Raw genomic sequence first — 27255 nt, 5'->3', positions numbered from 1 at the left:
AGACCTTTAAACAGGTGATGAAGGCAAAACAAAGCTGTTTGGATGAGAAGAGAGATAGCAGGGGAGCCGGTGCACAGGAAAAAGCCACGTGAGGATGCAGACAGAGCTGTCTGCAGTCAGGGGCCAAGGCGCAGGAGAACCAGCCCTGCTGGCACCTTGATCTTGGACTTCCAGCCTCCAGAACTGTGGGAAATAAATATCTGTTCTTCAAGCCACCCACTCTGTGGTGGTGTGTTATGGCAGCCCTAGCAAACTGGCACAACCAGGAAGACGTCTTACATGGCATTTAAACTGAAAACATGAGGGACCATCAATTCACGTAACTTGATGAAGTGTCCACGGTGTGGTCAGGTAGGCAATCAGATCTCTGTCATCACCATAGCCTGGCCAGTTATAAGATGCACTGAATTACTGAAATCTAAAATGAGAAATGAATGTGCATTTTCATCGTAAGAAATGCCGTCATTCCTTCAGTGTTTGACCTGTCAAGTGTTATAATTCCCTGTCTGGTCTGTTCTCAACAATTTGCTCTTTGTTTTCCATAAAGACTCTTAGGTGAGTTCTGGACACATGAATTGAGGTGAACCTAAGAGCTATCATTTTTATGTGGTCATTGATTCAGGAAATGTGAATAAGAAGAAATAGATAATTCAGTTGTTGTTCAGTTGACTAGTCATGTCCAACTTTGTGACCCCATGAACTTTGTGACCCCATGAACTGCAGCACGCCAGGCCTCCCTGTCCCTCACCATCTCCTGGAGTTTCCCCAAGTTCATGTTCATTGCGTCGGTGATGCCATCCAGCCATCTCATCCTCTGATGCCCTCTTCTCCTTCTGCCTTTAATCTTTCCCAGCATCAGGGACTTTTCCAGTGAGTCAGCTGTTCGCATCAGATGACCAAGATACTGGAGCTTCAGCTTTCGCATCAGCCCTTAAAATGAATATTCAGGGCTGATTTCACTTAAGATTGACTGGTTTGATCTTATTGCAGTCCAAGGGACTCCTAGGAGTCTTCTCCAGCAACACAGTTCGAAGGCATCAATTCTTCAATTCTTTGGCATTCTGCCTTCTTTACCATCCAGCTCTCACAGCCGTACATGACCACTGGGACGACTACAGCCTTGACTATCTGGACCTTTGTTGGCACAGTAACATCTCTGCTTTTCAACACACTCTCTAGGTTTGCCGAAGCTTTCCTGCGAAGAAGCAACCTCTCCTGATTTCTGCAGTGATTCTGAGCCCACGAAGAGGAGCTCCATCACTACGTTCACCTTTTCCCTTCTATTTGCCATGAAGTAATGGCGCCAGATGCCACGATCTTAGATTTTTTATTTAGTTTTAAGCCAGCTCTTTCACTCTCCTCCTTCACCCTCATCAAGATGCTCTTTAGTTCCTCTTCGCTTTCTGTCATTAGAGTGATATCATCTGCACATCTGAGGTTGTTGATGTTTCTCCTGCCTATCTTGATTCCAGCTTGTAACTCATCCAGCCCAACATTTCTCATGATGTACTCAGCATATAGGTTAAACAAGCAGGGTGACAGGAGACAGCCCTGTCGTACTCCTTTCTCAATCTTGAACCAGTCAGTTGTTTCATACAGGGTTCTAACTGCTGCTTCTTGACCTGCATACAGTTTTCTCAGGAGACAGGTGAGATGGTCTGGTGCTCTCATCTGTTTAAGAGCTTTTCACAGTTTGTTATGATTCACACAGTCAAAGGCTTTAGCATAGTCAACAAAATAGAAGTAGATGTTCTGGAATTCCCTTGCTTACTCTATGATCCAGCGAATGTTGGCAATTTGATCTCTGATTTCTATTCCTTTTCTAAACCCAGCTTGGACATCTGAAAGTTCTTGGTTCACATAATACTGAAGCCTAGCATGCAACATCTTAAACATGACCTTACTACCATGAGAGGTGAGTGCAATTGTCCAATGGTTAGCACATTCTTTAGTACTACCCTTCTTGGGAATTTGGATGACCTTTTGCAGTCCTGGGGTCACTGCTGGGTCTTCTAGATTTGCTGACATATTGAATGCAACACCTTGATGGCATCATCCTTTAGGGTTTTTTTTTTTAATTTTATTTTATTTTTAAACTTTACATAATTGTATTAGTTTTGCCAAATATCAAAATGAATCCGCCACAGGTATACATGTGTTCCCCATCCTGAACCGTCTTCCCTCCTCCCTCCCCATACCATCCCTCTGGGTCGTCCCAGTGCACTAGCCCCAAGCATCCAGTATTGTGCATCGAACTTGGACTGGCATCTCATTTCATACATGATATTTTACATGTTTAAATGCCATTCTCCCAAATCTTCCCACCCTTTCCCTCTCCCACTGAGTCCATAAGACTGTTCTATACATCAGTGTCTCTTTTGCTGTCTCGTACGCAGGGTTATTGTTACCATCTTTCTAAATTCCATACATATGCGTTAGTATACTGTATTGGTGTTTTTCCTTCTGGCTTACTTCACTCTGTATGATAGGCTCCAGTTTCATCCACCTCATTAGAACTGATTCAAATGTATTCTTTTTAATGGCTAAGTAATACTCCATTGTGTATATGTACCACAGCTTTCTTATCCATTCATCTGCTGATGGACATCTAGGTTGCTTCCATGTCCTGGCTATTATAAACAGTGCTGCGATGAACATTGGGGTACACGTGTCTCTTTCCCTTCTGGTTTCCTCAGTGTGTATGCCCAGCAGTGGGATTGCTGGATCATAAGGCAGTTCTATTTCCAGTTTTTTAAGGAATCTCCACACTGTTCTCCATATTGCATTCCCACCAACAGTGTAAGAGGGTTCCCTTTTCTCCACACCCTCTCCAGCATTTATTATTTGTAGACTTTTGAATCGCAGCCATTCTGACTGATGTGAAATGGTACCTCATAGTGGTTTTGATTTGCATTTCTCTGATAATGAGTGATGTTGAGCATCTTTTCATGTGTTTGTTAGCCATCTGTATGTCTTCTTTGGAGAAATGTCTATTTAGTTCTTTGGCCCATTTTTTGATTGGGTCATTTATTTTTCTGGAGTTGAGCTGTAGGAGTTGCTTGTATATTTTTGAGATTAGTTGTTTGTCAGTTGCTTCATTTGCTATTATTTTCTCCCATTCTGAAGGCTGTCTTTTCACCTTGCTAATAGTTTCCTTTGATGTGCAGAAGCTTTTAAGGTTAATTAGGTCCCATTTGTTTATTTTTGCTTTTATTTCCAATATTCTGGGAGGTGGGTCATAGAGGATCCTGCTGTGATGTATGTCAGAGAGTGTTTTGCCTATGTTCTCCTCTAGGAGTTTTATAGTTTCTGGTCTTACGTTTAGATCTTTAATCCATTTTGAGTTTATTTTTGTGTATGGTGTTAGAAAGTGTTCTAGTTTCATTCTTTTACAAGTGGTTGACCAGATTTCCCAGCACGACTTGTTAAAGAGATTGTCTTTAATCCATTGTATATTCTTGCCTCCTTTGTCAAAGATAAGGTGTCCATATGTGCGTGGGTTTATCTCTGGGCTTTCTATTTTGTTCCATTGATCTATATTTCTGTCTTTGTGCCAGTAGCATACTGTCTTGATAACTGTGGCTTTGTAGTAGAGCCTGAAGTCAGGTAGGTTGATTCCTCCAGTTCCATTCTTCTTTCTCAAGATTGCTTTGGCTATTAGAGGTTTTTTTGTATTTTCATACAAATTGTGAAATTATTTGTTCTAGCTCTGTGAAGAATACTGTTGGTAGCTTGATAGGGATTGCATTGAATCTATAAATTGCTTTGGGTAGTATAATCATTTTCACTATATTGATTCTTCCAATCCATGAACATGGTATATTTCTCCATCTATTAGTGTCCTCTTTGATTTCTTTCACCAGTGTTTTATAGTTTTCTATATATACGTCTTTAGTTTCTTTAGGTAGATATATTCCTAAGTATTTTATTCTTTCCGTTGCAATGGTGAATGGAATTGTTTCCTTAATTTCTCTTTCTGTTTTCTCATTATTAGTGTATAGGAATGCAAGGGATTTCTGTGTGTTGATTTTATATCCTGAAACTTTACTATAGTCGTTGATTAGTTATAGTAATTTTCTGGTGGAGTCTTTAGGGTTTTCTATGTAGAGGATCATGTCATCTGCAAATAGTGAGAGTTTTACTTCTTCTTTTCCAATTTGGATTCCTTTTATTTCTTTTTCTGCTCTGATTGCTGTGGCCAAAACTTCCAAAACTATGTTGAATAGTAATGGTGAAAGTGGGCACCCTTGTCTTGTTCCTGACTTTAGAGGAAATGTTTTCAATTTTTCACCATTGAGAATAATGTTTGCTGTGGGTTTGTCATATATAGCTTTTATTATGTTGAGGTATGTTCCTTCTATTCCTGCTTTCTGGAGAGTTTTTATCATAAATGGGTGTTGAATTTTGTCAAAGGCTTTCTCTGCATCTATTGAGATAATCATATGGTTTTTATTTTTCAATTTGTTAATGTGGTGTATTACATTGATTGATTTGCGGATATTGAAGAATCCTTGCATCCCTGGGATAAAGCCCACTTGGTCATGGTGTATGATCTTTTTAATGTGTTGTTGGATTCTGATTGCTAGAATTTTGTTAAGGATCTTTGCATCTATGTTCATCAGTGATATTGGCCTGTAGTTTTCTTTTTTTGTGGGATCTTTGTCAGGTTTTGGTATTAGGGTGATGGTGGCCTCATAGAATGAGTTTGGAAGTTTACCTTCCTCTGCAATTTTCTGGAAGAGTTTGAGCAGGATAGGTGTTAGCTCTTCTCTAAATTTTTGGTAGAATTCAGCTGTGAAGCCGTCTGGACCGGGGCTTTTGTTTGCTGGAAGATTTTTGATTACAGTTTCAATTTCTGTGCTTGTGATGGGTCTGTTAAGATTTTCTATTTCTTCCTGGTCGAGTTTTGGAAAGTTGTACTTTTCTAAGAATTTGTCCATTTCTTCCTCGTTGTCCATTTTATTGGCATATAATTGTTGATAGTAGTCTCTTATGATCCTTTGTATTTCTGTGTTGTCTGTTGTGATCTCTCCATTTTCATTTCTAATTTTATTGATTTGATTTTTCTCCCTTTGTTTCTTGATGAGTCTGGCTAATGGTTTGTCAATTTTATTTATCCTTTCAAAGAACCAGCTTTTGGTTTTGTTGATTTTTGCTATGGTCTCTTTTGTTTCTTTTGCATTTATTTCTGCTCTAATTTTTAAGATTTCTTTCCTTCTACTAATCCTTTTCTAGTTGCTTTAGGTATAGAGTTAGGTTATTTATTTGACTTTTTTCTTGTTTCTTGAGGTGTGCCTGTATTGCTATGAACTTTCCCCTTAGGACTGCTTTTACAGTGTCCCACAGGTTTTGGGTTGTTGTGTTTTCATTTTCATTCATTTCTATGCAAATTTTGATTTCTTTTTTGATTTCTTCTGTGATTTGTTGGTTATTCAGCAGTGTGTTGTTCAGCCTCCATATGTTGGAATTTTTAATAGTTTTTCTCCTGTAATTGAGATCTAATCTTACTGCATTGTGGTCAGAAAAGATGCTTGGAATGATTTCTATTGTTTTGAATTTACCAAGGCTAGCTTTATGGCCCAGGATGTGATCTCTCCTGGAGAAGGTTCCATGTGCACTTGAGAAAAAGGTGAAATTCATTGTTTGGGGATGAAATGTCCTATAGATATCAATTAGGTCTAACTGGTCTATTGTATCATTTAAAGTTTGTGTTTCCTTGTTAATTTTCTGTTTAGTTGATCTATCCATAGGTGTGAGTGGGGTATTAAAGTCTCCCACTATTATTGTGTTATTGTTAATTTCTCCTTTCATACTTGTTAGCATTTGTCTTACATACTGAGGTGCTCCTATGTTGGGTGCATATATATTTATAATTATTATATCTTCTTCTTGGATTGATCCTTTGATCATTATGTAGTGACCTTCTTTGTCTCTTTTCACAGCCTTTGTTTTAAAGTCTATTTTATCTGATATGAGTATTGCTACTCCTGCTTTCTTTTGGTCCCTATTTGCATGGAAAATCTTTTTCCAGCCCTTCACTTTCAGTCTGTATGTGTCCCCTGTTTTGAGGTGGGTCTCCTGTAAACAACATATGTAGGGGTCTTGTTTTTGTATCCATTCAGCCAGTCTTTGTCTTTTGGTTGGGGCATTCAACCCATTTACGTTTAAGGTAATTACTGATAAGTATGATCCCATTGCCATTTACTTTATTGTTTTGAGTTCGAATTTATACACCCTTTTTGTGTTTTCTGTCTAGAGAACATTCTTTAGTATTTGTTGGAGAGTTGGTTTGGTGGTGCAGAATTCTCTCAGCTTTTGCTTGTCTGAAAAGCTTTTGATTTCTCCTTCATACTTGAATGAAATCCTTGCTGAGTACAATAATCTGGGCTGTAGGTTATTTTCTTTCATCATTTTAAGTATGTCTTGCCATTCCCTCCTGGCTTGAAGAGTTTCTATTGAAAGATCAGCTGTTATCCTTATGGGAATTCCCTTGTGTGTTATTTGTTGTTTTTCCCTTGCTGCTTTTAATATTTGTTCTTTGTGTTTGATTTTTGTTAATTTGATTAATATGTGTCTTGGGGTGTTTCACCTTGGGTTTATCCTGTTTGGGACTCTCTGGGTTTCTTGGACTTGGGTGATTATTTCCTTCACCATTTTAGTGAAGTTTTCAACTATTATCTCCTCAAGTATTTTCTCATGGTCTTTCTTTTTGTCTTCTTCTTCTGGAACCCCTATGATTCGAATGTTGTAGCGTTTAATATTGTCCTGGAGGTCTCTGAGATTGTCCTCATTTCTTTTAATTCGTTTTTCTTTTTTCCTCTCTGATTCATTTATTTCTACCATTCTATCTTCTAATTCACTAATCCTATCTTCTGCCTCTGTTATTCTACTATTTGTTGCCTCCAGAGTGTTTTTAATTTCATTTATTGCATTATTCATTATATATTGACTCTTTTTTATTTCTTCTAGGTCCTTGTTAAACCTTTCTTGCATCTTCTCAATCCTTGTCTCCAGGCTATTTATCTGTGATTCCATTTTAATTTCAAGATTTTGGATCAATTTCACTATTATTATTCGGAATTCTTTATCAGGTAGATTCTCTATCTCTTCCTCTTTTGTTTGGTTTGGTGGGCATTTATCCTGTTCCTTTATCTGCTGGGTATTCCTTTGTCTCTTCATCTTGTTTAAATTGCTGAGTTTGGGGTGTCCTTTCTGTATTCTGGCAGTTTGTGGAGTTCTCTTTATTGTGGCTTTTCCTTGCTGTGTGTGGGTTTGTGCAGGTGGCTTGTCGAGGTTTCCTGGTTAGGGAAGCTTGTGTCGGTGTTCTGGTGGGTGGAGCTGTATTTCTTCTCTCTCCTTTCGAAGAGTTGGGTTGCTTTTCTGGGTGCCTGATGTCCTCTGCCGGCATTCAGAAGTTGTTTTGTGGAATTTACTCGACGTTTAAATGCTCTTTGATGAATTTGTGGGGGGGGGGGAAGTGTTCTCCCCATCCTACTCCTCCGCCATCTTGGCTCCTCCCGACCTTTAGGGTTTTGAATAGTTCTCCTGGAATTCCATAGCATCCAGTAGCTTTATTGACAGCAGTGCTTCCTAAGGCCCACTTGAATAATTTAGTATTGAATGGCAAATTAAAAGCAACCTGTGTGGGTGTAACTTTAATACACAAGTTGGTAATCCTTTTACCATAGAATAATCTAATCTGTGCAAACAAATGGGATCCTAAGGGTGCCAAGTGAGGGATAGCTGTGGCTGAGGAGGGCAAAGTGCGAAGACCCAGTCCCTGGACTGATCTGACTTCTGTGTGCAGAAAGATGGCTGGAGTGGGGAGTTTTGCTGGATGGAATATAGCAGCTATTTGGGTTGTATTCTTTAATCTAGTAGTTCAAACATTAACGTTTAAAATGACTATTGCAAATATCAGATTCTGCCAAATCCAGAATGTGTATGAAAATATGTGCTTCGTTTCTTTCATTAAGCTGCCACCTCTGTGTCTCCTGGATGTCCTTATTCATTGCCTCTAAGGCTCCTAGAGAAAAATACACCTTTGAAAAATAGGTACGCAAGTTAGCAGAATATTATGGAGCTATCACAGAGAACAATAACCCTTAGACAAGGAATTTCAGCTTTTGCCAGTTGGAGAACAGTGAGTCATTTTCTTCTTTGCATTGGGGTGAAATGTTCCCTGTACAAATGCTGTCCCCAAACTCTAATTAAGCAAATGACTTCTCATTTCCCACACTGAATTTTTTTCTTTAATCGTCTTCTGGACTGTGTTTCAATGAGATTATTTTCAGACGCGTTCAAGGCTCTGTCCCAGTTCCCGAAACTCCATTGCTCTTTGGCTTCTTCAGGCATTAATCCATTCAAGTGGTGTGTCAGTTAGGAGCTTTTGGTTGCAAATAAGAACATGGGAGTCAGACGGCTTTAACAATAGAAGGGATTTATTGGCTCACATTACCTAAAAGCACAGAGGTGAGGCAGGTCTCAAGCATGGTTTATTGAGGGTTCTCCTTTCTTTTTGCTTTGCTTTCCTAGCTTAGCTTTCTGATCCCTCACAAGATGGTAGCCAGCAGAGTACAATTTTCCCATAATTCAGTTCAGTTCAGTTCAGTCACTCAGTTGTGCCCAACTCTTTGCGACCCCATGAATCACAGCATGCCAGGCCTCCCTGTCCATCACCAACTCCCGGAGTTCACTCAGACTCACGTCCATCGAGTCAGTGATGCCATCCAGCCATCTCATCCTCTGTTGTCCCCTTCTCCTCCTGCCCCCAATCCCTCCCAGCATCAGAGTCTTTTCCAATGAGTCAACTCTTCACATGAGGTGGCCAAAGTACTGGAGTTTCAGCTTTAGCATCAGTCCTTCCAAAGAAATCCCAGGGCTGATCTCCTTCAGAATGGACTGGTTGGATCTCCTTGCAGTCCAAGGGACTCTCAAGAGTCTTCTCCAACACCACAGTTCAAAAGCATCAATTCTTTGGCGCTCAGCCTTCTTCACAGTCCAACTCTCACATCCATACATGACCACAGGAAAGACCATAGCCTTGACTAGATGGACCTCTGTTGGCAAAGTAATGTCTCTGCTTTTGAATATGCTATCTAGGTTGGTCATAACTTTCCTTCCAAGGAGTAAGTGTCTTTTAATTTCATGGCTGCAGTCACCATCTGCAGTGATTTTGGAGCCCCCAAAAATAAAGTCTGACACTGTTTCCCCATCTATTTCCCATGAAGTGATGGGACCAGATACCATGATCTTCGTTTTCTGAACGTTGAGCTTTAAGCCAACTTTTTCACTCTCCTCTTTCACTTTCATCAAGAGGCTTTTTAGTTCCTCTTCACTTTCTGCCATAAGGGTGGTGTCATTTGCATATCTGAGGTTATTGATATTTCTCCCACCAAACTTGATTTCAGCTTGTGTTTCTTCCAGTCCAGCGTTTCTCGTGATGTACTCTGCATATAAGTTAAATAAGCAGGGTGACAATATACAGCCTTGATGTACTCCTTTTCCTATTTGGAACCAGTCTGTTGTTCCATGTCCAGTTCTAACTGTTGCTTCCTGACCTGCATACAAATTTCTCAAGAGGCAGATCAGGTGGTCTGATATTCCCATTTCTTTCAGAATTTTCCACAGTTTCTTGTGATCCACACAGTCAAAGGCTTTGGCATAGTCAATAAAGCAGAAATAGATGTTTTTCTGGAACTCTCTTCCTTTTTCCATGATCCAGCGGATGTTGGCAATTTGATCTCTGGTTCCTCTGCCTTTTCTAAAACCAGCTTGAACATCTGGAAGTTCACAGTTCACGTATTGCTGAAGCCTGGCTTGGAGAATTTTGAGCATTACCTTACTAGTGTGTGAGATGAGTGCAATTGTGCAGTAGTTTGAGCATTCTTTGGCATTGCCTTTCTTTGGGATTGGAAGGAAAACTGACCTTTTCCAGTCCTGTGGCCACTGCTGAGTTTTCCAAATTTGCTGGCATATTGAGTGCAGCACTTTCACAGCATCATCTTTCAGGATTTGAAAGAGCTCCACTGGAATTCCATCACCTCCTCTAGCTTTGTTCGTAGTGATGCTTTCTAAGGCCCACTTGACTTCACATTCCAAGATGTCTGGCTCTAGGTGAGTGATCACACCATCGTGATTATCTGGGTCGTGAAGATCTTTTTTGTACAGTTCTTCTGTGTATTCTTGCCATCTCTTCTTAATATCTTCTGCTTCTGTTAGGTCCATACCATTTCTGTCCTTTATTGAGCCCGTCTTTGCATGAAATGTTCCCTTGGTATCTCTAATTTTCTTGAAGAGATCTCTAGTCTTTCCCATTCTGTTGTTTTCCTCTATTTCTTTGCATTGATCGCTGAGGAAGGCTTTCTTATCTCTTCTTACTATTCTTTGGAACGCTGCATTCAGATACTTATGTTTCCTTTTCTCCTTTGCTTTTCGCTTCTCTTCCTTTCCCATAATTACTGAGCAAAATTGCTGAATACTACACAGAGGGGACAACCCTAAAGCAAATCCTTTGTCTAAGATAAATAAATATCTACTTGCAACAGCCAAGATATGTTAACAACTTAAGTGCCCATCAGTGGAAGAATGGATAAGGAAAATGTGGTACACACAAATGCACAAATACACACACAGATATTCATAAACACACAATGGAAAATTGTTCCGCCATGAGAAAGGATGAAGTTCTGCCATTTGCCACAGTGTGTATGGAGCTCGCAGGTAGCATGCTCAATGAAATAAGCCAAATGGAGAGAGACAAATACTGCATGGTCTCACTTAGATGTGGAATCTGGGGAAAAAGAGGCAAACTCATAGAAACAGAGAAGAAAAATGGTTGGCATGGGCTGGCAGGAGGTGAATGAAAGAGGGAGATCTTGTAAGAGTACAAACTTTCAGCTGTAAGATGAACAAATCTGAGGATCTGATGTAAAACATGGTGACAACAGTTGATAATATTCTATTATAATAATGAAATTTAATGAGACAGTAGAACTTAAATATTCTTACCAAAACAAAAAGGTAAGTGATGTGATGGTTGTGTAACGAGGTGGGAAAAATCCTTCCACAATGTATATTTACAACAAATCACCACAGTGTACATATCATTTATTGTTTTTTAAATTGAAATATATAACTGACGGTTTTGTGTTAATTGCTGCGGTATAGCAAAGCATTTCAGCCATATATATATTTATAGAAAGTCTTTTTTAAAATATTCTTTTCCATTGTGGTTTATCACAGGATACTGAGTGTAGTTTCCTGTACTGGACAGTGGAACCTTGTTGTTCATTCATCTTATACACAATAGCTTACACCTGCTAACCCCAAACTCCCACTCTCCCCCCGCCCCAACTCTCTCCCTCTTGGCAACCACCAGTTTATTCTCTATGTTCCTGATTCTGTTTTCTGGGTAAGTTCGTTTGTGTCGTATTTTAGATTTCACACGTAAGTGATGTAATACAGCATGTATTTTTTTCTAACTCACTTCCCTTAGTATGATAATCTCCAGGTCCGTGCATGTTGCTGCAAATGGCGTTATTTCCTCCTTTTTGTGGCGGAGTAACATTCCACTGCGTACATGAGCCACGTCTTCCTTATCCACGCGTCTGTCGAGGGACATCTAGGTTGTCTCCATGTCCCGGTTGTTGCCAGTAGTGCCGCTGTAAACACAGGGCTGCGTGTGTGTTTTTGAATTAGAGTTTTGTCCAGTACACGCCCAGGAGTGAGGTTGCTGGATCGTGTTGTAACTCCATATTTAGATTTTTAAGGCACCTCCACACCGTTCTCCACAGTGGCTGCACCAATTTTACATTTTAAATATCAACGTCTTATAATTTCGCTTGTCAATTATGCCTCAATAAAACTGAAATTAAAAAAGAAAAATACAATTGATTTATCTGGAAAATGGCCCTTAACAAAGGAGTTGGGAATTCTGTGATTAGTTTGCCCCATGAGGCTGTGCCCTGGAGCTGGGGCGAGGGGAGTATAGTAGACATTTGGGGTTCCCAACAATGCAGGCTCATGATGACTTTACTTTGCTCTTGGTGGTTTTTTTTCTCCCCCTACTCTGGGCTCCAAAATCACTACAGATGGTGACTGCAGCCATGAAATTAAAAGACGTTTACTCCTTGGAAGGAAAGTTATGACCAACCTAGATAGCATATTCAAAAGCAGAGACATTACTTTGCCAACAAAGGTCCGTCTAGTCAAGGCTATGGTTTTTCCTGTGGTCATGTATGGATGTGAGAGTTGGACTGTGAAGAAGGCTGAGCGCTGAAGAATTGATGCTTTTAAACTGTGGTGTTGGAAGAAGACTCTTGAGAGTCCCTTGGACCGCAAGGAGATCCAACCAGTCCATTCTGAAGATCAGCCCTGGGATTTCTTTGGAAGGAATGATGCTAAAGCTAAAACTCCAGTACTTTGGGCACCTCATGCTAAGAGTTGACTAATTGGAAAAGACTCTGATGCTGGGGGGGTTGGGGGCAGGAGGAGAAGGGGACGACAGAGGATGAGATGGCTGGATGGCATCACGGACTCGATGGACATGAGTCTCAGTGAACTCTGGGAGTTGGTGATGGACAGGGAGGCCTGGCGTGCTGTGATTCATGGGGTCGCAAAGAGTCGGACACGACTGAGCGACTGATCTGATCTGATCTGACTCTGCCGTTTTTTTTTTTTTTTTCCTGATTTTTTTTCACATAACTAAGATCTTTAACTTCTCTCCAAGTTTCATTCATTAAATGTCTTGCCACTTGGTCTTGCAGCATAAAGAGCATTCTGGCAAAGACTCCCTCATCCCAAGCGGAGAGTGGCCTGCAGATTTTGTACGCTGCTTCTTCAGCCTCATTACCAGCTGAATCAGCAGCTTTCAATGGAAGGTAGGTTCCTTTTCTTCTGCCAAGCAAAACAAGGAATGAGAAGAGCAAAAGCAGGTTTTCTCTGCTTTCTCCTGGTGCCCCAGACGCAGTCGGGAAGCAGGAGGCGGTGTCATGGGCTGGCGTCCACAGCTGCTCTCCGCCCTCAGGGACCAGCTGCACCTCGGCCTGAGCCAGCGGGCTTCCAGGGCCCGGGGACTGGGCCCACCTCCCTCAGGCAGTGGGAGGGGGAGCCTGCACGGGGCGGGCCTGGGGTTACCATCTCACAGGAGAGCCAAGTAAAGCCCGGATTGTTAAGAATAGCCAAGAACTCAGGGGCTACTCTGGGAAAGCAGTCATCCAACAATCTTGTCAGATTGTATTACTGAGAGCCAATATAGTCTTAAATGTTTGAATATTTCATTTGTCTTTAAACAAAAACATGTTGCTCCCTTCTTATGTCTTCATTTTAGCAGGCTTTGGCCAACTAAGGACCATCTGATGACCATGATTTTCTGAGTATCCCATAAAGCATCCAGTGGACCTGGGTGGTATTTTTTAAGCTATTAACACATTTAATTTATGCATTGCTGTATTTTATTATAAATACTACCAGCTGTGTTGTTCTTTCTACTAAAGACCCAGTGAGTCCAAAGATCAACCCCTTTTTAATTTAGTATTTTTTTTGATCAGAGTAATATAGGTGCATAATTTTAAAATCGAATAATAGTGATTTTAGCAGTATCACTGATGCTTACCTGTCCATTGACTGGAGCGCTTATAGGGAGTTCACCCCAAGCTGAATTGTCCTGAGAATACCTGAAATATGCCGGTGCATGTACATGTGCGTGCTAAGTCGCTTCATTCACGACTGCCTCCTTGAGACCCAATGGACTACAGCCCTCCAGGCTCCTCTGTCCATGGGATTCTCCAGGCAAGAATACTGGAGTGAGTTGCCATTCCCTCCTTCAGGGGATCTTCTCAACCCTGGGACTGAACCTGTGTCTCATGTGGCTCCTGCGTTGGCAGGGGGGTTCTTTACTACTAGAGCCCCGGGGAAGCCTGCATACTGGAGTGTAACTATGGAGAGAGCCTTGATAGGGGTCACCCTGATGGAGCATTTACTAGGTGCTGGGCACTGTTCTAGCTGCTGTGTCTATGTTAACGTTATGAGCTCTTATGAAATTAGCATCACGATGACCTCCTTTCAAAGATAGGAAAACTGATGCTTAAATGATGTGTCCAAAGCCACACAGCTCATAAATGGGCCACTCTTCTAAGGGGGCTCTGAGTAGATGACACCCCAGAGAAGGTGTCTGTCAGAGGGAGAGAAGCCTGGGACCACTGCCTGGCTCTCCTATGTGGAAGTCACTTTTCAAGCACCACATGATGATCCAGGCATATATGAACACTCTTTTGCATGTCAATTTGTGAGCACACATTTCTGCTGGGCATACCAGACAGTGAAATTGTTAGGTCACATAGTAAGAGTTGGACTTCCCTGGTGGCTCAGACGGTAAAAGCGTCTGCCTACAATGAGGGAGACCCAGGTTCAATCCCTGGGTTGGGAAGATCCCCTGGAGAAGGAAATGGCAACCTACTCCAGTATTCTTGCCTGGAGAATCCCATGGACAGAGGAGCCAGGGGGGCTATAGTCCATGGGGTTGCAGAGTCAGACACGACTGAGCGACTTCACTTCACTATAGTAAAAGTACATTCAGATTGGGTACATGCTGCTCAAGACTATCCTAAAAGACCAACTTATACGCCTTTCACCAGCAGTATTTGACATTTCCAGCCAGGCCCCACACATGTCAGCAATTGAGTTACAAGTCGATGTAACATGTCCTTCCCATTTTAGCCATGTGGTGGGTTGTCAATGGCACCTCTTTGGAGTTTTAGTTTACATTTCTCTGACGCCCTAATGAAGTTGAACGTCTTTTCGTGTGTCTATCGGACACTTGGATTCCTGTATTTGTGAAGCGATTGTTCTGATCTCTTGCCTATTTCTCAGTTTGGTCATATGGATGATATTTAATAGACTAGATTATAATCTGGGGCCATACTTTTAAGAGCATGGCACAATCTCACCACTGCTTGGCTATACATTTTCCCTGTATATGGTAGCTGCAGCTTATTGAGTATAATTGAGTGGTTCTAGAAAGTTGCCTCAGGAAAAACTCTCTCTCTACTTCCCTCCAGAAATTAAAAAGCTGTCGTAAATAACATATATTTTTTGGCAAATGGTATTGAACACCTGGCATGTTAGTGGGGCATTTTATTCTATCCCAAGGGCCATATGCTCCCAGGTGACAACTTTGAGAATGCTTACCTCTTAGACAAATGCTGACCTGTCCCCACTTGACATATGGTGAGTGTAGGTGGACCCTTGCTGCCCCAGAGGGCCTCTGCTCCCCGCTGCTTTCCTGGAGCAGTCAGCAGGCCTCTGGGCACATGCATATGGAAGCCTTGTAGCAGTGACGTGTGCCTTCCTAAGAGGGCAGGGAGCCCAGCTCTTGTCAGTGTCTGGGCCGGAATCTCTTTCTGTGGCACGCTTTGGGAAGTGACCTTAAAAACTCAGAGGTTCAAGTGTTGCTTTATCATTAAAAGGCAAGAGTAGAGATAACAGGGACATTCGTGGTAAATACATATGAGTTGCTCAACCTCTGTGAAACTCAGTTTCCTTATCTGTGAAATGGGATGATTCTACAGGACTGACTTCAAGGCTGGGGTGAAGCTAGAGAGTGCATGCGACACACTTATCTGGGCAAGTGTTCCCGTGTGAAAAAGGGCATAAGGCCTTGTTTCAGTGAGCTGTGCTGCATGGCAAGCCTCACCAGTACTCGGCGGCCTGAAAAGTCCTCAAGAAGCCAGCATCAAGGTGTTGGCTAGCTGGCACATCTCTGGAGGCTCGGGGGAAAAAAATCTACATCCAAGCTCATGCGGGTTGTTGGCAGAATCTTGTTTTCCTTTTCCCTGCTGGCTGTCAGTAGGGGGCCCCACATGGCTTGGCTTCTAGAGGCAGTTGCCCTGGCTCAGTCGGTCTTCAAACCAGCAAGAGCTCACTGAGCCCTGCTCAGACCTCACATTGCTCTTGTTCTGTCTAGAGAGGTGGACTCTATCTTGTAGGCAACACGGAGGTGAAACTCAGCTCTGACCTCTCAGACTATGTCCGTGTGCTCCCGGCACACCTCCCGTGTGGGGGTCTCTACACTGAGGACTCTTCTGGAGCCTAGAAAGGCTGCTCTGTCTGTGTCTGAAAGTTCAGAAGAACTGTGGGCGTGGCTTTCCTTAGCCATTGGTCGAGCAGCCCTCAACCCCTGACAGGCGGTGGTGGATAAATAGCCCAGATCCTTACCGAGTGTCCCTAGGAACTTCCACAACAAAATGCAGTACGCTGGCGGCCTTAAAACAGCAGAAATGTATTCTTTCACGATTCTGGAGGCTAGAAGTTCAAGATCAAGGTGTTGTCATGAGGAGCATGCTCTCTCTGAGACTCTAACTAGAAACCTTGGTTGCTGGCAGTCCTTGGTGTTCAGCTGTGTCACTCCATCTCTGCTCCATCTTCACAAGGCATACTTCCCAGTGTCTTCCCATCATCTTCTTGTAATGACAGCTCTATACTGGATGAATGGCCCGTTCTGTTCTAATGGGACCACATCTCCATGTAATTAATTCCATCTGCAACGACTCTAGTCCCAGATAAGACCACAGTCTCGGGTCCTGAGGGTTTGGACTTCAGCATTTCTTTGGGGATGTAATTCAGCCCATAACGCTAACATGGGAACATGCTTTGGTGTGAATGTTATACTGCTTCCCAGAGTCTCCACAGGGTGAGCTCCAGTCACCCCTCGGGTGCCTTGCTCCACAACTCTTGTTGGCCACCTTCTCTTCCCACCCCTCACCCCCATCACTTCCTACTCCCCTTCTGGTGTTTTCTTTGTGTCCTAAATAAACTTTCTATACTGGAGTCCTTGTCTCTGAGGACCTGCCCCCAAATAATTTGTTTCTGTGGAGCCCCAAATAAAAGTAATGAAGAAATTTTATGGTGGGTTGACCCACTCAAAAACTCTTCTTTTGGACTTTAATTGACCCCGTAATGATGTTTGGGGCCTTATGGGCAGCACTTGAGAATTTACTGGCGTTAAAAAGAAGCAGAGTGATGTCGGATTTATTTCCATTCTGGACTGTAGAGAAAAGAAACAGGTCCTGTTGGTACACGGGAGGGAGTCTTGCTCTCTGTAAATCCTGTTGGTACCTGCTTCTCCAGTTGTAATTAGAACCAGAAGGTTGCATGTCTCCATCAAGCACCCTGACAGATGGTTTTGAGCCCTTCATTGTATTATCTGAGATTTATTCTGTTTATAAAATGAGTCCTGTAGAGGTTCAGCTGTGGTCAATTTAAGGATCATGCCTTCCTGTGAATTAGCCTCAGAATTTGTTATCCTCTTAGCCTACCTACAGATTCCTAAACATGTAATTTACAAAAAAAAGAAAAGAAAATTCTTTGCTGCAAGCCCTCCATCCGTTTAATTTGGCGTTTATGAAATACAATGCAAGGAGCTGTTATTTCACAGCAAGAAAGCAGAAAACAAATTCTTATTCCGTAAAAATAAGAGCAAGAATAAAAATAACAGGAATGACGATCACTCCATCAGAGACTGGCCACGGTGTGGATCCAGGTGGGGAGAGGGGGTGGCGGGCTGAGGGTGCAGGAGGTGAGACTGGCCACGGTGTGGATCCAGGTGGGGACAGCGGGTGGCGGGCTGAGGGTGCAGGAGGTGATTTCCACAGCTCAGTCTCTGTCTCCTGGGCCTGTCAGAGAATTACCCGGGAGTCCTCATGAATGAACGGCCATAAACCCCTTTCGCATACGAGGAATCATTTCTGACAACCTTGAAACCAAGATCTAGAGGAGTGAAGAAGTATGTAGTCAACCCTTTGACCCCATGTGACAGTTCTTTCTGCTTCGTTTAGCAGCAGAATCCTTGAGACCCTGACCCCCTGTTTTCTTAGCCAACTCTCCTCCCACAGATGGAGCCCTGCGCCTGAGGGTCACGTCTGGCTGGGCAGGACATCTGAGATCATGGCTCTCCCCCATTTTCCCTGGTGTGCAGCCTTACTGTTGGAGCGTGGGGGAGGGACTTGCTCGGAAGGTTCAGTTTCTGATGAGATGTGCTGTTTCCATGCTGCCCCGGGGCTTACAGCCTGTGCACTTCCATCAGCTGTTGTATCCGATGTTGTGTTCCTGTGTGGCTCATTTATACATGTATCCTCAACTCCTAGTGGAAACTCACCCTCTTAGGTTTACTAAAGGAATGAGTTGCTTAGAAATTTCCTAAGAGGAGCTACATGACAGAGGCTAAAACCCCAAGGGATGAGCTTAAAGCAGAACATACACGTTAAAGGTGAGAGTGACCAGCCAGGAAAACAAGCCCCATAATCAGATGCTAAGGACTCTGAGTATGCAGTAAGGAAATACGCAGAGTCCCTCAAGAGCTGTTGCTTTGCCTAGGTCTCTGTTGCCAGAGACGTGCTTATGAACTGGTTCTGTTTCCTTCAGCTGGCAGATGATAGCATCCTCTGAACAAGCAATCTGGGAGCAATGAAGAAGTGAGAAAAGGAGCCTAGGGTGAACAGGTCTCAGCAAATGTGTTTTGCTCAGTAGTAAGTGATGCTTTGTATCAAATAGAGCTCAATTCCTAGTGAAGGTTATTTTCACAAAAGTGTCTGTTTTACCCCCTGAGAAGTGTGTGTGTTTAATTGACTGTTACCTTCACAGCAAACAGTTCCATAGCCAACACAGCATCAGGCTTGGGATGGCTGTCATTCCTCTGGCGTGCTCTTCTGGTGGGATGCTGATGGTGTTATCCGTGGTCCAAGTCAGAGCCATCCTGGGCCTGGAAGAGTGCTCTTGTGTACTGGCTGCAGACCAAGCAGAGAGGTTTTTTTTTCTTCTGGGTTAATAAATAAAACAGGTGGCTAGCATTTTGCCTTGAGGGTTGGAAGGGGAAAGCCTCTGTAAAGATGAGAGTGAAAGACAATATTATGTGGTCACTAACACAGAAACCAAGAACTATTTCAAGTGGTGAACAGAAGTCCTGAAACAATTGCACTGCCACGGTGGGTAGAGCTCCCATGTTGCCCAACGCTGCACAACTCACAGGTATACTTCAGCACCATGCTGTTAAAGAGCCGTGCCCACATTTCAGAGACGAGAAAATAGATGTGAAATACGTTTTGGATCCCAGACTCGTGAGAGTCAAAACAAAGATTCAAAACGAGACTCTGCAGATCTGAAGTCTTTGCAGGACACTGCCATGCAGTGCCTTAGTACAGAAAAGAGCAGGACAGAGCTTTACGTGATGAGTTGGCAAGCTTGCAGAGTGGAAGAGGACTCCAAACCAGAAAATTATCACAGTAGAAGTGGAGGCTTGTTATCAGGTTTTGAATGAGAAGCAACCTGGACTGGTATTCCAATCCGCTGAATATTCTTATGCTTGTAAATGAACAACTCTCTTGTTATCACTTAGGAATGCATACACTGAAAGCATCCCTTTCAGGTCCATCCCAGATGCTGGGACTCCTAGACTGCTGGTTGCAGAGCAGGCGAATCCTGGGTCAGCAGACACTGATGGAGATGTCATCAGTACAGGCTCGCTCCTCTACAGATGCTCTGCTGTCTTCGATGAGCAAAAGTTGCCGTCCTCAAGGAGCTTTCACTTTAGGCAAAACAGCTGTAAACCTACGAGAACAGACCAGCTTCTGCATTTTCACATGAGCCCCTGCAGTTTGTCACATGGTGAGATCAGAAGGGTGCAGGTTTACAAGGGACACGCAGCTGCTCTTCTCAATATCCTGAACAGCATGTCACCTGAGATGGATGTGACAAGACAGAGTCTGCAGAGAAACCCTCAGAAAGACTTTGTAAAAGGAATCAGCATTTCAACAAGTGAAAATCACACCTACAATCTCATTAGGGAGACCGTACTTTGAAAACTTCATCCTTAATTAGATAGAGGGTCATTGCAGAGGTAATCAGTAAGATGCAGTCACACTGGAGTCAGGATGGCCCCGAATCCAGTGTGACCGATGTCCTTATCGAAAGAGAATCTGTGGACGCTGGGCACAGACATGCACACAGGGAGACTGCAACGTGAAGATGAAGGCAGAAGTCATGAAAAGCATAGTTTCTGGATGTAAATTAGTGGCTCAGACTGTAAAGAATTTGCTGGCAATGCAGGAGACCCAGGTTCAATCCCTGGGTTGGGAAGCTCCTCTGGAGAAGGGAATGGCAACCCACTCCAGTGTTCTTACCTGGAGAATGCCATGGACAGTGGATCCTGATGGCTATGGTCCTTAGGGACCCAGAGAGTCGGGCATAACTAAGTGAGTAACACTTCTTTTTCTTTTTTCTTTTCTGGACATCAATTGCTTACTAGCTAAGTCAGGAAGAAATATGCTCCTCCCCACTGCCTGGCCAAGATATTATAAATCTTCCTCCCTTTCCTCAACCTGGCAGTTAGCAGACCCCACTGGGTCACCATCCATCAGTGTGTGAGCAGCAGAAAACAGAAATTGTCTGTAATCAAGCGAGAAGGCGGTGGTCCAAGTCTGAATTTACCCCAGGGGATCTTCGGAAAGGGCAGAATGAAGGCAAAGGTATGCAAATAGAACCAGGCAGGGGGAAAGATTAAACGCTGTTATTTGAATGCATAAAGCTCTTCATGTTTAATAAATGCTCACAGATCTGGGAAGGAAAGTTTAAGAGAAAACAGTTATAAATAGTGTTCCATCTGAGCAGCGTGTGCCCAGAGGCCAGCACTGGGTCTCTGTATTTATATCAGAACAAGAGCCCTTACTTTGATTTTTGGTGTAGTGCCTTGGCTTTTCTAGGCGCACACTGTTGCGCCTGTCCAGTGCCCCTTTCTGGTACTAGCATCTTGAGAGTTTCTTTTGGGAACCATTCCAACCGCCAGTGATAATCTAGGTACCTTGGGTGAAACTCCAAATCCAGGAGAGGCATGTGACTCAGAGCTGATCACTTGGCATATTCCACAACTCATCAGTTTCCTAACTTTGATCGGCCTGAGATGAGACACAATGGTCCAAAGAGACCCAATTGTGATATTAAAAAAAAAATATGTATTTATTTTTTAATTGAAAGATAATTGCTTTACAGAATTGTGCTGGTTTCTGCCAAACATCAAGGTGAATCAGCCATTAGCATACAATATTTTTTTAAACCTAGAATATTGGAAAAGAGAAGCTCTCTTTGTGTCGGGGTTGATTTCTGAGCTGGTGGGATGAGACCTGGAGTGGTGGGGCTTTGCCACCATGAGAAGGGGCCATATAATACAGGAAAGCAGACAGCAGCAGTGGAGAGAAACTGAGTCCTGATGTTGCAGGAAGGGGGACCCCTTCCAGAGTCCGAGAGCGGGCTCTTGTCTAACACTCAGAAGTGAATTGTCTGAGGAGACACAGGGGATGACAAAGCAAGAGAATTTATTGGGAAAGGGTGCCCGGGCGGAGAGCAGCGGGTGAGGGAACCCAGGAGGCCTGCTCTGCCACATGGTTTGCAGTCTTGGGTTCGTGATAATGGGGTTAGTGCCTGGTTGTCTCTCATCTTGCTTGGTCCATGTTTGTTCTGACTCAGGGTCCTTCCTGGTGGCAAGTATATCTCTCAGCCAAGATGGACCCCAGTGCAAAGGATTCTGGGAGACTGACAAGATATATTATGGGCTGGCATCTTCTCCCTGCTTTTGGTCCCTCTCAGATTCTCTCAGTTTTCTGGAGCAGCTCCACGTTCCTTGTCGAGGCCTCCTATTGTGAGAAAACTCATGCAAGTGGTCGTCATCATGCCTATCAAGGCAGGTGATTTTGGTCAACAGGTCCCTGACACTGATGAAGTTAGCTTATCTCTGGACTTTTTAGGTCCTATTCTAATAGATAATCTTTTATTGCTCAAGCCACTTAGGGTGAGGCCATTTTCAGCAATTGGAATCTTGATGGATATACACCCCACATCTTTTCTAGAGACTAGAGTTGTCCCTGAACCTCAACCAGCCTGCCTGAGGTGCCTACTATCAGACCTCTGTGGTTCTGGGGGCCTCCCTAAATCTCCTACCCTGGTCCTTTAGATAAGTGGTCTCAACTGAGGGTGACTGTGCCCTTGAGGGGACCTCTGGCAATATCTGGAGACATTTTTGGTTGTCATAAAGGGGGTTAGGTGGAAAGAGGCTAGGAATGTTACTAAACATATTGCAATGCACAAGATAGCCACTGCAACGAAGAATTATCCAGCCACAATGTCAGCAGGGCCTGTGATGTTGTGATTTATAGTGGGAAATATATATTTGGTTTTTGTTCCCATCCCAGCACAGATCTCTTGGAATTTCTTTTTTAAAAAAAATTTTATTGAAGTATAGTTGATGTACAATGTTGTGTTTATTTCTTCTGCACAGCAGGGTGACTCAGTTTATATGTATCTATCTATCTTCTTTCTTAAAATTTATTTATGTATTTATTGTTTTTGATTGTACTGAGTCTTCGTTGTTGCACGCGGGGTTTCTCTAGTTGCCCCAAGTCGGGGGCTTTTGGTCCCTGCTGTGGGCTAGTTGTGGGGGGCTAGTGGGGGACTCTCTCGTTGTGCTGTGCAGGCTTCTCTTTGCGGCTGTTTCTCTTGTTGTGGAGCGCGGGCTCTGGGCTGAGTGAGCTTCAGTAGTTGTGGTTCCCGGGTTCTAGAGCACAGGCTCAACAGTTGTGATGCATGGGCTTAGTTGCTCCACGGCCTGTGGGGTCTTCCCGGACCAGGGATTGAACCCATTTCTCCTGTATCGACAGGGTTCTATCCCTGGGTTGGGAAGATCCCCTGGAGGAGAAAATGGCTCCCCACTCCAGTATTCTTGCCTGGAGAATCCCATGAACAGAGCAGCCTGGTGGGCTACAGGCCATGGGGTCGCCGAGGGTCAGACACGACTGAGCAGGCACACCAGACACTGTCTCTGTTGCTGCAGGTGGGACTGCTTCATTCTTTCAGACGGCTGAGTAACACGTGGGATTTCTTAAAAGCTGTGAATGGGAAAGATGTCTTTTGTTATGTTAATGAGGTGACTTTTGGAAAGCCCTGAGGTAACCAAAGGCTGGAGGCGCTGGTTGTCAGGGAAACCCATGGGAGGTGGGGAGCGGCGGGAGATTGAGTTCAGTCACCAATGGCCAATGATTAATCAATCATGCCTGCAAATGTAGCCTTCATAACACCCAAAAGGACAGATATGGAGAGTTTCTTTTTTTTCTTGTTTATTTACACATTTATTTTTAATAGAAGGATAATTGCTTTTCAGTATTGTGTTGGTTTCTGCCATCCATCAACAAGAATAAGTCATAGGTGTACGTATGTCCCCTCCCTCTTGAACCTGCCTCCCTCCTCCCTGGAGAGTTTCTTTTGGTAAACATGTGGGCATGCTGCCAGAGTGTTGGTGCCCAGAGCATGGAAGCCTGGCCCCCCACCCATAAATCTTGCCCTTTTTATCTCTTCCATCTGGCTGTTTCTGGTTATGTCCTTTTGTAATCAATCTGTGATCTAGTAACTGTTCCTGAGTTCTGTGAGCCGCTCTAGCAAAGTAGAAGGTCATCGGGAGGGGATTTGAGGAAGTTTGAGCTGTGTAGTCAATTGGTTAGAAGCACAGAAGACAACCTGGATTTTTGATCTACATCAAAGTGTATATGGGGGTGTTGGATGTCTTGAATATGGTCCAGAATGAACTGGAGCCTCTCGAGTTGGTTCATGACAAGTAACATTCATCATCCCAAACAGCTATTTCTAGCTCAGCAATGCACCATTATTTATAAGGGCAGTGGAGAATTTGTAACAGATTCTGTATGGTCTGAAAGAACTTGAGCTTCTCCTGCATTTCAGGTCTGTGTGTGATGTGTCTGTTGCTTACAGAGATCTTCCCCTGGAGAAACAGACCATGGTCATGTCTTTTTGGCTCCATGATGTGGTGAGTGTGGACACTGGCCGACAGGAGGCTGATTACAAATGGAGGGGAGTGAATGCAGATTGATGCTCTGGCTAGAGAATCCTTGCTACGTGATTTTGGAACCGCTTGCCCGTGTCTGGTAGATAACCTCTCAAGGTGTCCCTTTAACATTATCAGGCAGGCAGCGTATTTCCAAGCCTAGAAATTTGATCGAAAGAATGGATTTCTGTGTGTGTGAACAAAGGGCAGGGAAGGATTACGGGGGAGTGTGTTGGTCACAGGTGAGTCAGATGGAATGCTTTGTGGCTGCTATTTTGGAAAGCTGGTCATGTATTTTTGGCTTGGGAAACCTCCGTTCTGACACGATTCCCCTGGAGGACACATTGCAGGTGCTGGGAGAAGGGAAGCCCCAGCTCTGATTTCTCATCAGGTCACCACAGGCCATACAGGCGGGCAGGAAAGACCTTTCAAATTCTAGTCATCATAATCTAGAGTTCACGTGGCCAAGGATTCCAGCTTTGTAAACTTAGTTTTTTAGCCTTAAACGTGTTTTGGGGGGCTTAGCAGGTGGCGCTAGTGTGAAGAACCTTCTTGCCAATGCAGAAGACATAAGAGATTTGGGTTTGATCACTGGGTCAGGAAGATCCCCTGGAGGAGGAAGTGGGAACCCATTACAGTATTCTTGCCTGGAGAATCCCATGGACAGAGGAGCCTGGCGGGCTACAGTCCATAGGGTTGCAAAGAGTCAGACGTGACTGAGATGACTTAGCATGTCTTGGGGTCAGACTGGAGGCTAAGGAGCCAGCAGTGCAGACTGAGATCCGGAGGACATGGGGGCTACAGGCTAAGTGGGCAGGTCAGCATCACCGCTTCTGGGCAGCAAGTTGTGATCCAAGTGGACAGCAGGCGCTGAGGCACTGGGCTTCTTAATTTGTCATCATTAAATATCCCCACTGCCAGTGAAACCAGAGAAACAGTTCAGCCTCCCCTGATTTCTGCAGAGCTGTGGGAGAGAGGAAAATGGTCTCCCAGGCCCTTCTTTGCGCGATTCTTTGTTATCAGTAAAACTGGGATGTGTCCTATTGCTTTGGTCATTTACGAGCTCCGAATGCTTCCAGATTTTCAATATCTTCCCTTTTCTTTCCTTTTATTTTATGCTAGTGTACAGAAGTCGATTAAAATGGAGTCCAGTTTTCTCTTCTTAAACCAGGAACATGAGGAACGTGTGCGAACCGTGGAAGGCACACGCAACGACTGAAACACGTCTCCGGGCCTTCCCCGTGGTCCAGTGTTAGGACCCCGCACTTCCGCTGCGGTGGGCACAGCTTCCATTGCTAGTGGGGAGATAAGATCCTCAAGCTGTGAGGCCGGAAAAAAAGTACAGTGGACTGCAAATTTAGGTACATGGAAGTGAACGTGAGACTCTTTTGCGACCCCACGAACTGTAGCCCTCCAGGCTCCTCTGTCCATGGGATTCTCCAGGCAAGAATACTGGAGTGGGTTGCCATTTCCTTCTCCAGGGGATCTTCCCGACCCAGGGATTGAACCGCGTCTCCTGCAGGAGATCCTGCATTGGCAGGCAGGTTCTTTACCCCTGAGCCACTTGGGAAGCCCTTAGGTACATGGGAGATAGCAAATGGTAGCAAATTTCAAAATGACACCGTCCAGGCAGAACCAACTGTAACCCAACCGTACCCACAGCGCAGGGGCGTCTATAAAACGTCCACACTTTTCATTTTGCTCCTTATAGCACCAGGCTGTTGTTGAACAGTACAGCTTGCTACCCTGATGTCAGACGCTAATGCTTGGCAGACAGGGTCATTGTGTTCCAGAAGACACGCCGTGGACCCGCTTGACAGGTCCCCAGCCTCTGCCTCTGAAATCACAACAATTGTATGTATGCCCAAAGAAAGAAAAATAAGATTTTATTTGTTGATCAAAAGAACAGTATGCTGGTAAAAACCTCTCGCTGAAGTGTTGTTGCTTAGTCGCTAAGTCGTGTCTGACTTTTTTTTTTTAACAGGTACCGACTCGTTATGACCCTGTGGACTGTGGCCTCTGTAGCCTGCCAGGCTCCTTTGTCCGTGGGATTTTCCAGACAAGATTACGGGAGTGAGTTGCTGTGTCCATCCCCAAGGTATCTTTCTGACCCAGAGATCAAACCCATCTCCTATTTACCGCTGAGCCACCAGGGAAGCCCAGCTAAAGTATTATACATGGTGTTTTCATTGCCCATGTTTAATTCTGCAGGGAAACTGTGATTGCACATGAATTCTTGTCCCTGCTCCATCTCTCTTCCTTTAACCATCCTGGTTAGTATCAACTTGTTTATTTTCACAGATGAAAGAGGGAATGAGGGAAGAGAATGACTTCCTGAGCTGTCTGGTTGTTAAAAACGGATAACCATTATGTGTTTAATAGGTCCGAACAGTAACAACATACCTAGTAATGTATGCATCACATTTAAAAATCCCCTACAAAGAGAAGTATACATGGTCAGCCCTAGTTTTTCATTATTTCACTAAATGTATCCTGGAGCGAATCCGTTTTAGTACATGTAACATCACCTTGGTTTTTTTTTTTTTTTTCTGATTAAAAAAAAAATCTGAGGCTAATTGCTTTACAATATTGTGTTGTTTTCTGCCATCCATCAACATGAATCAGCCACAGGTATGCACATGTCCTCTCCCTCCCGAACCTCCTCCCATCTCCTTTCCCACCCCAGCCCTCTAGGTTGTCAGAGAGCACTGGGTTGAGTTCCCTTTGTCACACAGCAAATCCCCACTTGCTATCTATTTACACAGGGTAATGATACAACCACATTGGGCTTCCCCGGTGGCTCAGCAGTGAAGAATCTGCCTGCAGTGCAGGAGCTGCAGGACACGCAAGTTTGATCCCTGGGTCAGGAAGATCCCCTGGAGGAGTTCACAGCAACCCACTCCAGCATTCTTGCCTGGAGAATCCCATGGACAGAGGAGCCTGGCGGGCTACAGTCTATAGGATTGCAAAGAGTCAGACAGGACTGAAGTGACTTGGCACACACAGCCACTATGGAGCACAGTATGGAGATTCCTTAAAAATCTACAAATAGAAGTACCATATGACCCAACGATCCCACTCTTTGGCATATACCCTGAGAAAACCGTAACTGAAAGAGACACGTGTACCCCAATGTGCATTGCAGCACTTGTTACTACCTTAGTTTTTAAAACAATTTCATGCTGTTACAGATCATGGAGCTATCGTAATGTGTGTAATCAGACTCTAAGCAGGGAGCCTCCAGGTTGCTTCCACACTTTACCCACTGCAAACAGCTCTGTAAGGCATGTTTATAGGTTACTTTACAGTCTGCAAGCTACTTGTAAATATAATATTTGAATTTCCCCAAGTCCCGTGAAATTCTCCTGGGTTTATTA

At 43.8% G+C, this 27255-nt stretch overlaps 1 long non-coding RNA gene across 2 annotated transcripts in view; it reads left to right on the top strand.

Annotated features, from left to right (window-relative positions):
* Positions 1–27255, top strand: part of LOC147343868 (uncharacterized) — a 142359-nt gene that overhangs the window by 81002 nt on the left and 34102 nt on the right. The window contains exon 2 of one of the 2 annotated variants that reach the window (XR_015156262.1): positions 12768–12881. The exons of the other annotated variant lie outside the window; for it this stretch is intronic. This is a non-coding gene — a long non-coding RNA (uncharacterized LOC147343868). The remainder of the gene's footprint in view (positions 1–12767; positions 12882–27255) is intronic. 2 annotated transcript variants of the gene reach the window in all.

Source organism: Bos grunniens, chromosome 27 (assembly GCF_055505025.1).
Source record: "Bos grunniens cultivar Pamir isolate PY7600 chromosome 27, Bosgru_T2T1.0, whole genome shotgun sequence".
NCBI classification, from domain to species: Eukaryota; Metazoa; Chordata; class Mammalia; order Artiodactyla; family Bovidae; genus Bos; species Bos grunniens.
The sequence above is the reverse complement of the archived record's forward strand: the minus strand, read 5'-3'. Positions and strand labels throughout refer to the sequence as shown.